Source organism: Heterocephalus glaber, unplaced genomic scaffold, assembly GCF_053883595.1.
Source record: "Heterocephalus glaber isolate CG9 unplaced genomic scaffold, H.glaber_assembly_v1.0 deba00001504, whole genome shotgun sequence".
In the NCBI taxonomy this organism is placed as follows: domain Eukaryota; kingdom Metazoa; phylum Chordata; class Mammalia; order Rodentia; family Bathyergidae; genus Heterocephalus; species Heterocephalus glaber.
In genome coordinates, this window is record NW_028258324.1 from 26,498,432 (window position 1) to 26,510,575 (window position 12,144).

General features: G+C 40.3%; 1 pseudogene; it reads left to right on the top strand.

Annotated features, from left to right (window-relative positions):
* The first annotated feature begins 10,222 nt into the window (after window positions 1–10,222).
* On the top strand, window positions 10,223–11,559 carry LOC147825284 (translation machinery-associated protein 7B pseudogene; annotated as a pseudogene).
* Window positions 11,560–12,144: the final 585 nt, after the last annotated feature.

Sequence of the window (12,144 nt, forward strand, 5' to 3'; positions counted from 1 at the left end):
CTATGTTGTTCTTTTTTTTTTTTGGTACTGGGGATTGAATTCAAGACCTTGTGCTTATGAGGCAGGTGGCGGAACCACTGAGCTAAATCCCCAGCCCTCTACGTTGTTCTGGATTGCTTCTTCAGTAGTGAATACTTTGGGGTGGATGTTAATGCATAACACAAATGTCTTCATGTCTTTATGCCCACTTGCATCCACGTGGCTCTGCTTCAGACCTATTTGTCTCCAGTCTTTTAAGCCAGAAAGTGTACATTTCCTCATGGTCGTTTTGTTTTGTTAAGACACTATCTTGCTACATTGCCCAGGCTTGCTCCAGTGATTCTCCTGTCTCAGGCTCCCAAGTAGCTGAGACTACAGCACACACCGTTGCACCTGGCTATTTTCTTATCTTGAGCAGTTACTGTCTTGCAATACAAAATGAATGAGCACTTGCAATGCATGTGGTTTTACTCACTAGGAAATTGCTGAGCTACTGTCCATTTGTGACTTGTACCCACATATTAAGCCAATCAATCCATAAGCCAAACTTGTGCTTTTTCCTTCTTCATCTGCTCAGGGTCTGGTAGAGGGTGAAGGGAGCTGGTGCATCTATGATGGATGACGTGAGGATCCACCTGCTCATCCAGTTTATCCGTGACCACTAGGCTTGCTCCAGTTCAATCTCAGTTATACTATTTCCATCTTATGATGGACTACTGTCAGCCTTCCCAATTTTATAATTTGATGGATTCAATAAAACAAATTCATAATAAACAATTCCAAATGCATGCTCACTTGGTGCCGCATGGCCAAGTAGTCCATCTCTACTAGAACCTGGTGGTATACCAAGAGCTGTTTCTCAAATGATGTACAGTCATGCTGTAGATAGGAAGACCTTGCTCTAGAAGTCATAGGGCCTCCTTTGTTCTCCCACTGAGTCTTGCTATAAATCCTACCCTCTGTCTTTTCTCACCCCCGACACCATGTGCTCTGTCAGATAGCATGGTGAAGAAGAAGGCTGCTTGCATCCTAACTTGTACTGGCTGAAGAGCTCCTTTTTGATCTGGGGCTCACTCAGGTATATCAGCCTTCCCAGTCCCTGGTATTTAGGCTACAGTAACATTCCTAGGTATCAGAATATGTTGCTTCCAGTACTCAAAGAGGTCCCCCAAATATTGTACTTCTTTTTGTGCAGTAAAAGATGCACAATGCAGAACTCTTATTTTACACTGGGGAGGCTGTCCCAGAATCTCATGATCATTGGAGACTTAGAAATGATACTGAAATTTACTGGCAGATTCCAGAATCTTCAAAGCGTTTGTCTCCTTTTTGATATTTATAAATGTCCCTCATCATGGCCCCCAGAATACTAGTTACATCTTGTTTATCTTGCCCGATTAGCACAATGTCATTGATGTAATAGATCAGTTTGATATTCTCTGGGATAGTCCAATGGTCTAGATCTATGTTTGAACTACATGTGAAAGGGTAGAAGTATTAACATAGAACTGGGGCAAAATTATAAATAAATATTACTCACTCCACATGAATGCAAATTGTTTCTGGTCCCTTTTTTTTTTTTAACTGTAATGGGAAATAACACATTTGTCAAATCATTGGCCTTATACCTTAGGCCTTGGTACGATTCTCTAGCAAATAAAGAGTGGCTGGTACAGCAGCTGCCATCAGGACTACGCCTACCTAGCTGAGCTCACAGTTGTCTACAAGCATTTTCTAGTATCCAGATTGGTGAATTAAACAGAGATATGACACCACTATCTCCCCTGCATCCTTTCGATCTTTTTTTTTTTTTCTTAATTTTTATTTATTTATATTTTTGGTACCAGGGGTCGAACTCTGGTCCTTGCGCTTGCGCAGCAGGTGGCGAAACTACTGAGCTAAATCCCTGGCCTTCCGATCTTTAGTCTTAATGCCTTTCCAATTTTTGGCAAAAGTAGTTGGGTACACTTAGTAACATTTTATTGCCTGCCCCGCCCCATGCTACACCTCCTGAAAACAGAATACTTATTTTTATTACTATGGTAAACCTATTCCAGGTATATGAGTGAGACTGATTCCTGCCTTTTCTCTCTAGCCTTAGGAATGGGACTATGACCCAGACTAGCCAGCTAGAGTCCTGAATCTTTTTACCTGGAATCATTTTTTTTCCATTGTAGCTGCAAACAACAAATGTACAAGCCTGTTCATTTTGGGTTTTTTCTTTGTTTGTTTTTGTTTTTGGTACTGGGGATCGAACTCAGGACCTTGCGCTTGTGAGGCAAGAGGCGGAACCACTGAGCTAAATCCCCGCCCCTAAGCCTGTTCATTTTGGCAAAATAATTTTCCTCATAGAGAAGAGGCCTAAGTGTAGAATAAAGCCAGTAAGAGATAAGTGGACCATAAGGACACAAGAGGCAAATCCCCAAAGTTATTGTTTGAATTACTAGATGCAACCAGTCCACACTATATAATCACAGGATCAATAAATCCATATTACTATGTGAGCTGATTTGAATTAATTTCTCTAAATTGAAACTAAACTGGTGTCTAATATGTAGAACAAAGCAAAGGAACATATTATTCCCTTTGAGCCTAGAAAATCCATAAAGTACCTGTTTCCTCTCTTTTGGGGCCACACTCGGCCTTTTAACTCTTATGTGACACAAACTGATTCCAGGGGTTGGGAAGGGGAAGTAAAACGGATTAAGATGCAATATGTATGTGTACCAACTCCCCATAATGAATGTACTCATTGTGTTTTGCAAACATGTACAAAAACAAAAACAAACTTATTCTAGTGAAGCCCTACATGTTTATGGAAACTCCTCCTCACTTCCTGGAGATGGAACCCAGGGCACACTCCACCACTGAGCTACCTCCCCAGTCCCAGAAGTGTAGCTTGGTATTTTAAAGCCAGCACACAGACTACAGGCAGGCAGGACACAGACACAGACTTCAGCCCCTCACTGTATCATCTTAGCACTCTATTCCACTCTCTAGAGATCAATGCTTAAAAATGGGAAGAGAAGGAAGATGGTAGAAGCTACACCCCTCTAGCCATTTTTCCTCTGCTCCCTTTTTCTCACAGCGCCCCCCCCCCATTCATGCTGTCTGATATTACAATAGTGGCTTCTTCCCTCCTGCTCCAGATGTTCTCCCCTGCTGGTCCTTCATATTGACCAGACCCCCATGCCTGAAATAAAATGGGGCCAAGAACAGAGTAAAGTCTAGTGAACGGGCTAAAGCCTTGGCCTGTAGCCAGAGGCCAGGGCTAGGAAATGGATGAGAAGCTTCTGTACAGCAGCCAGTGATCCCAGAAGCTAGTAAAACTCATATTTTAGAGCTCTATTACGTCAGAAGTATTTTAAAAGACAATCATAGTAAAATAATGGTATCAGATATCTATTGCTATAAAATAAGCTACCTCAAACTCAGCGGGATAAATGATCAAAATGACTTGTTAATCATTATCTCTCAGGGGCCTGGGGATTCACTGAGTTCAGCCAGGCAGTTCTCTCTCAGGGTCCTCAGGCGGGTGGTGTCAGATGGTGGCTGGCACTGGAGTAATTTCAAAGCTCCCTCATTCATACATCTGGTAACTGAGTCTGGCTGTCCCTCAAACCTTAGCTGGACCTGTCAGCTGGAATGCCAACCCCTGGCTTCTCCATGTGGCCTAGGTTTCTTGGCACTGTGGTGGTTTGATCCCAAGAGAAACGTTCTGTCTTAGTTACTTTTCTTGTTGCTGAGACAAAATACCTAAACTTAAACACCCAAAGTTGAAAGAGGAAAGGTTTATTTACCTCACAGTTGGTAGAGGTTTCAGTCCATAGTCAGCGGGCTCCAAATCAAGGCAGCATGGCAGAGGGGCATCAAAGAGGAGAAACTATTCACGGCAGGCAGAAGGCAGCAAGGCAAGCAAGGGATCTTAGCAGCCTCTATCTGTCTCTTTTATACTCTATCTAGGCTACTGGGATTAGGGTGGTCCCAAACCAATCAGTAGACTGATTTAGTATTCACTCACCTTAATCAGAGTAACTTTAATCCTAGTATTGCACCATGAATCAGTCACATGCTCTAGATTCAGCCACCTCTGAAAAAGCCCCACCTATCACCGAATGAGGCTTTGGGGGGACATCTGGACACAAGCCATAATAGGTCCTAAGAGAGAGAGAGAACCAGGTAGAAGCTGGACTGATCGTTCTTTACCATCTAGTCTCTGAAATCACAGATTGTCATTTCCACCACATTCTGTTGGCAAAAAGATCACGCAAGTCTGCCCAAGTTCATAGATTCACCTTTTGTTCCAGCACAACAAAGTGTGGAGGTAACAAGAGCTTTTTGGATAAGAAACTTGTTACAAGCATCTATGCAAAAAATCTGCACAGTAAGTTTTTTACAGTACTGTTGAATAGATGCTGGCTAAGTGAATACAAAGTATCTTGGTTATGCAAATATTAATTACTAGGGGCTCCAGTGAGACAGTGTGATGTAAGAAAGCCAAAGACATCTTGTAATAAAAACATGCACTCAAGTATCTCTCCCAGCTTTAACACTGACGGTGTCTTAATTTTCACTTAATAGAAACTAAAATTTTTTTTTTTTTTTTTTTTTTTTTGGTACTGGGATCAAACTCAGGACCTTGTGCTTGTGAGGCAGGCGGCAACACCAGTGAGCTAAATTCCCGGCTATAATTTTTTTTAAAGACAGGGTCTCCCAATGTAGTTCAGACTAGCCTTGAACTCACTATTTAGCCCACCCTGGCCTCGCAATTGGTAGGGATCCTCCTGCCTCAGCCTTCCGAGTGCTGGGATTACAGGCATGCACCATCACATCTGGCTAAAATGTAAAGCTTGCAAATGAAATGATTTTAAGTCAAGTATTTTTACAGAGTAATTGGACCCTGTGAATCTAGTAAATCAGTTAACAAGCTAAGAAGAAAGCAATCAACAGGGATAATCACATAGTAGAAGAATACTTTGAAATAAACAAAGAGACAGGAAGGGGAGTCATTGAATCCTTTAAGTATTTTTGCATGTGAAGAATGACGTTTTGTGTCTCTAATTTTTTTTTTCCCATTAAGTTTATTAGTACATTTTAGGTATAAAATACAGTTACATTCATCATTGGGATCTTGTACCATTAAATGAGTATCTTGGTTCTTATTTTTTTTCCCTTCCCCTGCCCTCCCTTCACCCTCTCCACTCTTCCCTATTTGCAAGACTTTGTTTCCATATTTTTCCTTTTCTCGTATTTTTTCTTTTCCCTTTTTTCCTTTGCCTACCCCTCCCACTTCCCCTGCTCCTTTAGACCTTTCTTCCTATTACACAATATCAATTATAAATTTTAAAAATTATAGTATCAATATCTAGGAGACATTACCACAGATTTTACAGAATTTGAAATGATATAGAAAGCATATTACAAAAATCTGTTTTGAAATAAATTTGACAACTTCTAAGAAGTACATTGGAAGACAAATTAATGAAAATAACTCTGGAGGAAATATAAAATTTGAATAGCACCTATTAAAGAAACTATATTCTTAGCTTGAAAACCTACCTATATGACAACAACAGGCTCATAAACATTTTAACTGATAAATTATATCAAACATTTAAAGCAGAAAAAAGAAGGAACACTTCTCCCTTCATTTTAGGAAATCAACATTGTGCTAATCCTAAAACTGGATAAAGGTAATAGAAGAAAAAAGTATGAACATAGATAGAAATTTATTTAACAAAACAAACTATTAAAAGTCAGATCTAGCAGTATGTAGAAAGTGGTTTTGTTACAGGGATGGCAGTGTTAGTTCAGCATTGGAAAGTCATCATTTTGACAGAGGAAAGGAAAAAGCCATATAATCCTGTCAGTAGTTGGAGAAAAAGTATTGGACTAAATTCTACAGCTGATCATGGTAAAAGCTACCAGAAGACTAGAAGTAGAACAGAACCTTCTCAACAGATTAAGGACATGTACTCCATACTTCCAGCGAGAACGCCTTATATGAATGGAGTAGATACAATGCTTTCTCCTTAAGGTGGGGAACAAGGGCAGATATGCTTACTCTTTATCTGTCCATTAAACTTTGAAACCTAGGCCCAACCAAAATAGTCTGGCAATAAAATGTGTGTCACTAATTTTTGTTGGAAAAATTATGTGTCCTCCAAGTAAAGGGAAAAATGTACTTGATTTAATCGTTGTACATTTCAAAGACTAGCTCATAGTTTCTATAATAATCTAAATTTTGTTTTATATGAGGTAAAAATATTTTTGTAATTGTAAGGTCCAATTTCATGTAAGGTCCCAGTCAAACTTTTGATAAAGGTTTGATCTTTTTGAGTAGACTTGCTTTATTGGCTTTTTGTCCACTACTTTTTTTTTTGTACCGGGGATTGAATTCAGGACCTCACACCTGCCAGGCAGACTCTGTGCCGCTGAGCTAAATCCCTGGCCCTGTCCACTACTTTGGAGAGAAGAGCCTTCTGTAACCCGTACACATTTTCATCCTCCCCTGCAGGGTTAAGCATGAGAAGCATCAATTAAAATGATTTTGGCAATAGTATTTTCCCAGCTCTCTTAGAACGCTTGTCATATCAAGAGAAATTAAACCTGAGATAGTCACAAGACTAGTGGTCTTTGCCTTAGATGTTAGATGCATCTGTAATTATCTGCCAGACACTCTTTCATCAAACAGTTATGCGCACCTGCTTTGTGCAAGGCAATGTCCTAAATACTATGGAAATCATTAAGAGAAACAGAGTCTGTGATAAATATATAATATATCTATATAAACACATACACATATGTTTTCACTCAGAATCATTGTGAAGTTGACACCACTGACAGTCACCATCAACTACCAAGACCATCCCCATCACTTCCCTCACCAACTCCACTTCTGCCTACCAGCACCACCACTACCAGCATCACCTACCCACCTCTACCACCACCATCACCTCTAGGACCACTACCATTACCACCACAATCATCACTCCCATGCCAGCATTATCACAACTATTAGCAGCCACATAGATTGAATGACACATTTATTAGAAAAAATAAGTTTAAAAAAAAATAAGTTTAGAGTAGGGGATTTAGCTCAGTGGTGCCACGCCTACATTGCAAACTCAAGGTCCTGAGTTTGATCCTTGGTACCAAAAAAAAAAAGTAGGTTTAAATAAAGAACTTTAAACCACGTGTAGTGGTGCATGCCTGTAATCCCAGCACTTGTGAGGCTGAGGCAGGAGGATCACTGCAAGTTCAAGGCCAGTGTGTGGGATACATAGTGAGTGCAAGGCCACCCTGAACCACATGGTAAGATTAACCCTGTCTCAAAAATAAAAAAGAGAGAGAGAGAGAGAGAAAGAAAAAGAACTTTGGAAAATAGTATCTTTCATGAGTTGAATTCACTTGTACTGCTTTTGGTGTGTACCACATCTCCCAAGTGTTACACATCAGTACACTGAATTTTCAGGGGAGTTTCATCATTTTGACATGCTAAGAGGAAATCTCAAGTTTGAAGGAATTGTAAAAATCACTTATTCCAACTTTGGATTTTTTTTTGAGTGAGAAAAGAAGGCTCAGAGGTGGATTGACTTGTCCAAGGTCGCATGAGTAGACAAGGTCAGCTCACAGGAAGATGGAGATGACTGACACAGGAAGAACTCTGCTCCTGACTGATGCACTGCTGGGGTCTGCCTCCCACCTGCCTGCAGGAGTCCTGTGCAGGGAACCAAGTGGGACTGTGGCCCAGCCTGAGAGAAAACCTGCCCCACCTCAGGCAAGCAGATACTCTAGGAAGAAAAGGAGAATGTGGAGGCCTTTGTTAGCTCAATTCATGACTGGCTATGTAAATGAGGAGGCCTTGCCAGTGACGTTAAGCATGGTGATGCTGCTGTCCTGGGAAGAAAATGATACTTCCCACTTGTCCAGTACTTTTCATCTGGCCAACAATAATAAAGATGACTTTGTACTTGCAGCAAAATATTACCAAGTACTTTGCAAATGTTTAACTCATGAATCCTCAGGACAACCAAGAAAGGAAAGCTTTGAAGAGGAAGAAAACAAACAGCTCTCAACTTGTGATTCACTCAGGAATCAATTTAAGGTCCAAAGAAATGGGTCCATACCTATCCACCCTCCCCATGGCTGACTCCTGACCCCCAGGAACATGCCTGCCTTGGAGCCCCATCTAAAGTGACCTAGACAAGGTTCCCAACAAGGCAGAAGTGGAGCAGAGAACACAGCATGTTCCTCCAACACAGGGAGTCCGTGAAGCTTTCTGAAGAGTTTTGGTTTTCAAAGGAAGGAAGGGACAAGAAAAAAAGTGAAAATAGAAGGAAAAAATGGAAACAAAGCTACTGTACATAGGGAGGGGAGGGGACTTGAGGGGGGAATGGGATAAAATAAAATTTATTTAAAAAATAAAAAAAGTTTTTGTTTTCAGTCTTCAAAGGTTCATTTGAAGCTTCCTCAAGGTTAGACTATCCCCTAAGAGAATTTTATCCCCTAATATATTCCTTAGAAGAATTTTTAAAAACCAAGTATTCCTTCACAAAAATCTAGACAGCATCTAAAATATTTCACCATATGTTTAAATAATTGCATAGGTATAAATAATAGGTTTAAATAATAATATAGGTATTCTGAAATAAACTGTTATAATTCTGCCTTTAAAATTTTCAATTGAAAAAGAAAAGAAAAAAAATAAAATTTTCAATTGAAAACCAGGTGTGGTGGTGCACACCTATAATCCTAGCCCTTGGGATGATGAGGCAGGAGGATCACTTTGAGTTCAGGACCAGTCTGACCTACACAGTAAGTTCAAGGCCAGCCTGGGCTACAGATTGAGGTGGTCGGGCTGGGGATTTAGCTCAGTGGTTCCGCCTCCTGCCTCGCAAGTGAAAGGACCCGAGTTCGATCGCTGGTACCAAAAAAAAAAAAAGACAAATTGAGATAGTCTCAAAAGGGAAAAAAAAAGCAGCTTGCTTGTATACTTTTTAAATGGATGAGGCTGGGTATCAAATTGCTTGGGTTTAGGTTCAAGTGGATATACAATATATATAAAATAATATATTAACAAAACAAGAAGTACATTCACCGCCTCCTGGGACCAGGCCTGGAAGTGGTCCACAGGACTTTAATTCAGTCTGCGGTCAGAACAACAACATGGCCACATCTTACAGCAACGGGTGCTGGGCAGCCAAAGGAGAGAATAATTTTTAGCAGGCAGATGATAGTTTCCACCATAATTTTCTTTTTTTTGGTACTGGGGATTGAACTCAGGACCTTGCGTTTTCGAGGCAGGCGCGATGCCACTGAGCTAAATCCCCGGCCCTCTACCATAATTTTCTTTTTTTTGGTACTGGAGATGGAACTCGGGTCCTTCCGCTTTCGAGGTAGGCAGGAGAACCACTGAGCTAAATCCCTGTCCTCCATCATAATTTTCAAGCCTCTAAAATATAAAAAAACTTTAAAAATATTGTAATTATTTTTAGTGTAAAATTTATCAAAGTAATACACACATGAAAAGTTAAGAAAAATGTATTAGAGGTACAGTTCTTAATAAAGCAGATGGGACTTTTATCTTTATAATTAATTCATTTGTCTCAATTTAGAGTATCACTTTTATTCCTGTTTATTTTTATAAATATTACCACTAAGAAAACTTTATGTGAGTTATAAATGGGAATAAGAAACTTTTTTTTTTTTGGCAACAGGATCTTGCTATGTAGTTCAGGCTGGCCTTGAACTCACAATTTAGTCCAGGCTGGCCTCGAACTTGTGGCAATCCTCCTGCCTCAGACTCAAGAGTGCTGGGATCACAGGTGTGCATCACCATGCCTGGCTGGAAAAGACTTTTTGTAAAGGTAATTATAACTAAATTATTTGAATTTAACTGATCTTCAGTAATTATTTATTATAAAATTATTCCTTTTATTAACAAATAACTATTATCTGTCTCCCAATAATTTGCCTTAGTAATCCATCAGCTAACAACTTACTTAAGTAATCTTTCAGTTTTATGGAAAGTTGTTTATTAGAAATAACCTGAAATCCCAGGTATTTAGGAGGCTGAGATAAAAAGATCACCAGCTTGAGTCAACCTAGGCAATTTGGTGAGATCTTGTTTCAAAACAAGAAATAAAAATAAAGGCCTGGGGAATGTAGCTTAGTGTGAGGCCCTGGGTTCAATTTCCAGTACCACAGGAAATAAAATGAAGAGAGAGAGAGAAAGGAAGGAAGGAAGGAAGGAAGGAAGGAAGGAAGGAAGGAAGGAAGGAAAGAAGGAAGGAAGGATGGAAGGAAGGGGACAGCCTGACTTGCAAAGTGACTTTGGTACATAGTTATGAAAGTCATTCACTGCCAGAGCAACCCATTCCAGACCCTTCCTGTCTCTCAGGAACTATTCCTATTCCCCATTCCTATTGCCCAGTAAATTTTCCTACTCTTATGCTCCATTGTTCCTTAGAATTCACTCTTCCATTTCAGGGAACACGAACTTGGCCTATCTGACATCAAGCAGGTTGGGAGTTACATTTTTCCCCTAACACATCTTGAAGGTTCCACCAAGATCTTTGGAAGGAGAGGCTGCCAAACTCCAAGTGACCGTGCAGATGGAACCAGTGACAAATGTGCCAGCCTCCTTTTATCAGCACTTACTAGATTGAGTTTGTGAAGGGAGTTCCTAACTGCTAAACTGCAACATGACTTCTATTTAAGGCCCATTAGATTAGCTGTCTGGAGAAGGGCCCTGACTGCGGTCTCCCCCACACCAACCCTTCTCAGCTCAAAGCAGCTAGATGGAAACTACACCCTCCCCGTCTCCCCTAAGCGCAGTTAGGGGTACCTCTTTATAGACAGCTAATTAGGTAGAAATATTATAGGCAGTCAGACAGGGCTAGACCCTTGAGAAAGTCAGTGCAGAAGATGAGAACGCATTACAATTGTGGCTGGAGGTGGATCTCAAGAAGATTAAAGTCAGGATGGCCAGATTCACATGCTTCCCTAAGGGATAAAGGGAAGTTTGAAATTACTGGTACCACCCTTTTGAGATTTCCTGTATAAACCATTCTCTCTTTAGGGGTGGGCCATCCTCTCCCACCCACTAAGACTAAGACTAACACTACTAAAGCTAAGACTACCTGGCTTCTGAACTGGTTTCTGGAAGGTGTGCAGGCGCCATGTCCAGCCTCAAACATGGCAAGAAGAAGCCCCTGAAACAGCTGAAGAAACAGGCCAAGGAGATGGACCAGGAAAATAAAGCACTCAAACAGAAGCAAAAAGAGGAGCAGAAGAAACTTGAGGAGCTAAAAACGAAGGCCACAGGAAAGTGTCCCTGGCCACAGGAGGAATTAAGAAATCTGGCAAAAAACAAACTGTTCCTTGTGCCTCAGATGATGACGACCCTTGATTTCATTTCTATTCAAATATTTGGATTCCCTGCCCTAACGTCTTGTGACACCTATAACTAGAATAAAGGTGGTCTTGGAATCTGTTGTACATTTTTTTTCTGGTACCAGGGGTTGAACTGAAGGCCTTGTGCTTGCACGGTAGGCACTGTACCACTGAGCTAAATCCCCAGCCCTGTTGTACATTTAAGAATAAAATTTTGTAAAAACAAATAAATAAAACTAAGACCAAAGACAAGACTAAAACTATAGATTATCATCCAAGGTTAATGATGTCATCCATATGCCCTTGCTACTATTGGATCAATATTAGCCAAGCAGCTATACTTGTAATCTTATTGGTTGATTATAGTTTTGACCCATGTTATACCCACCTCATGACCTTGTTTTGTGAAACTTTCTTAGAGAAGTAGGCTTATTGGCAACCCATTTGGAGACATGCCCTCCCCCTGTCTCTCAGGAGCTATTCCTACTCCCTAATAAATTTTCCTATTCTTGGGGCCAGGGATTTAGCTCAGTGGTTTCGCCGCCTGGTACGCAAGTGCAAGGACCCGAGTTTGAATCCCGGAACCAAAAAAAAAAAAAAATTTTCCTATTCTTAAAAAAAGTCATTTACTGCTATAATCTTGGAAATTTTACTAAAAATTTCTATTAAGTTTTATCAAAGAAATGACTATATCACCATCTCTGTTCTCTTTTAGTTAGAGATATTATGCTTACCCTAACATGTAAGAATTGGGAAAAGTAGGGAGGT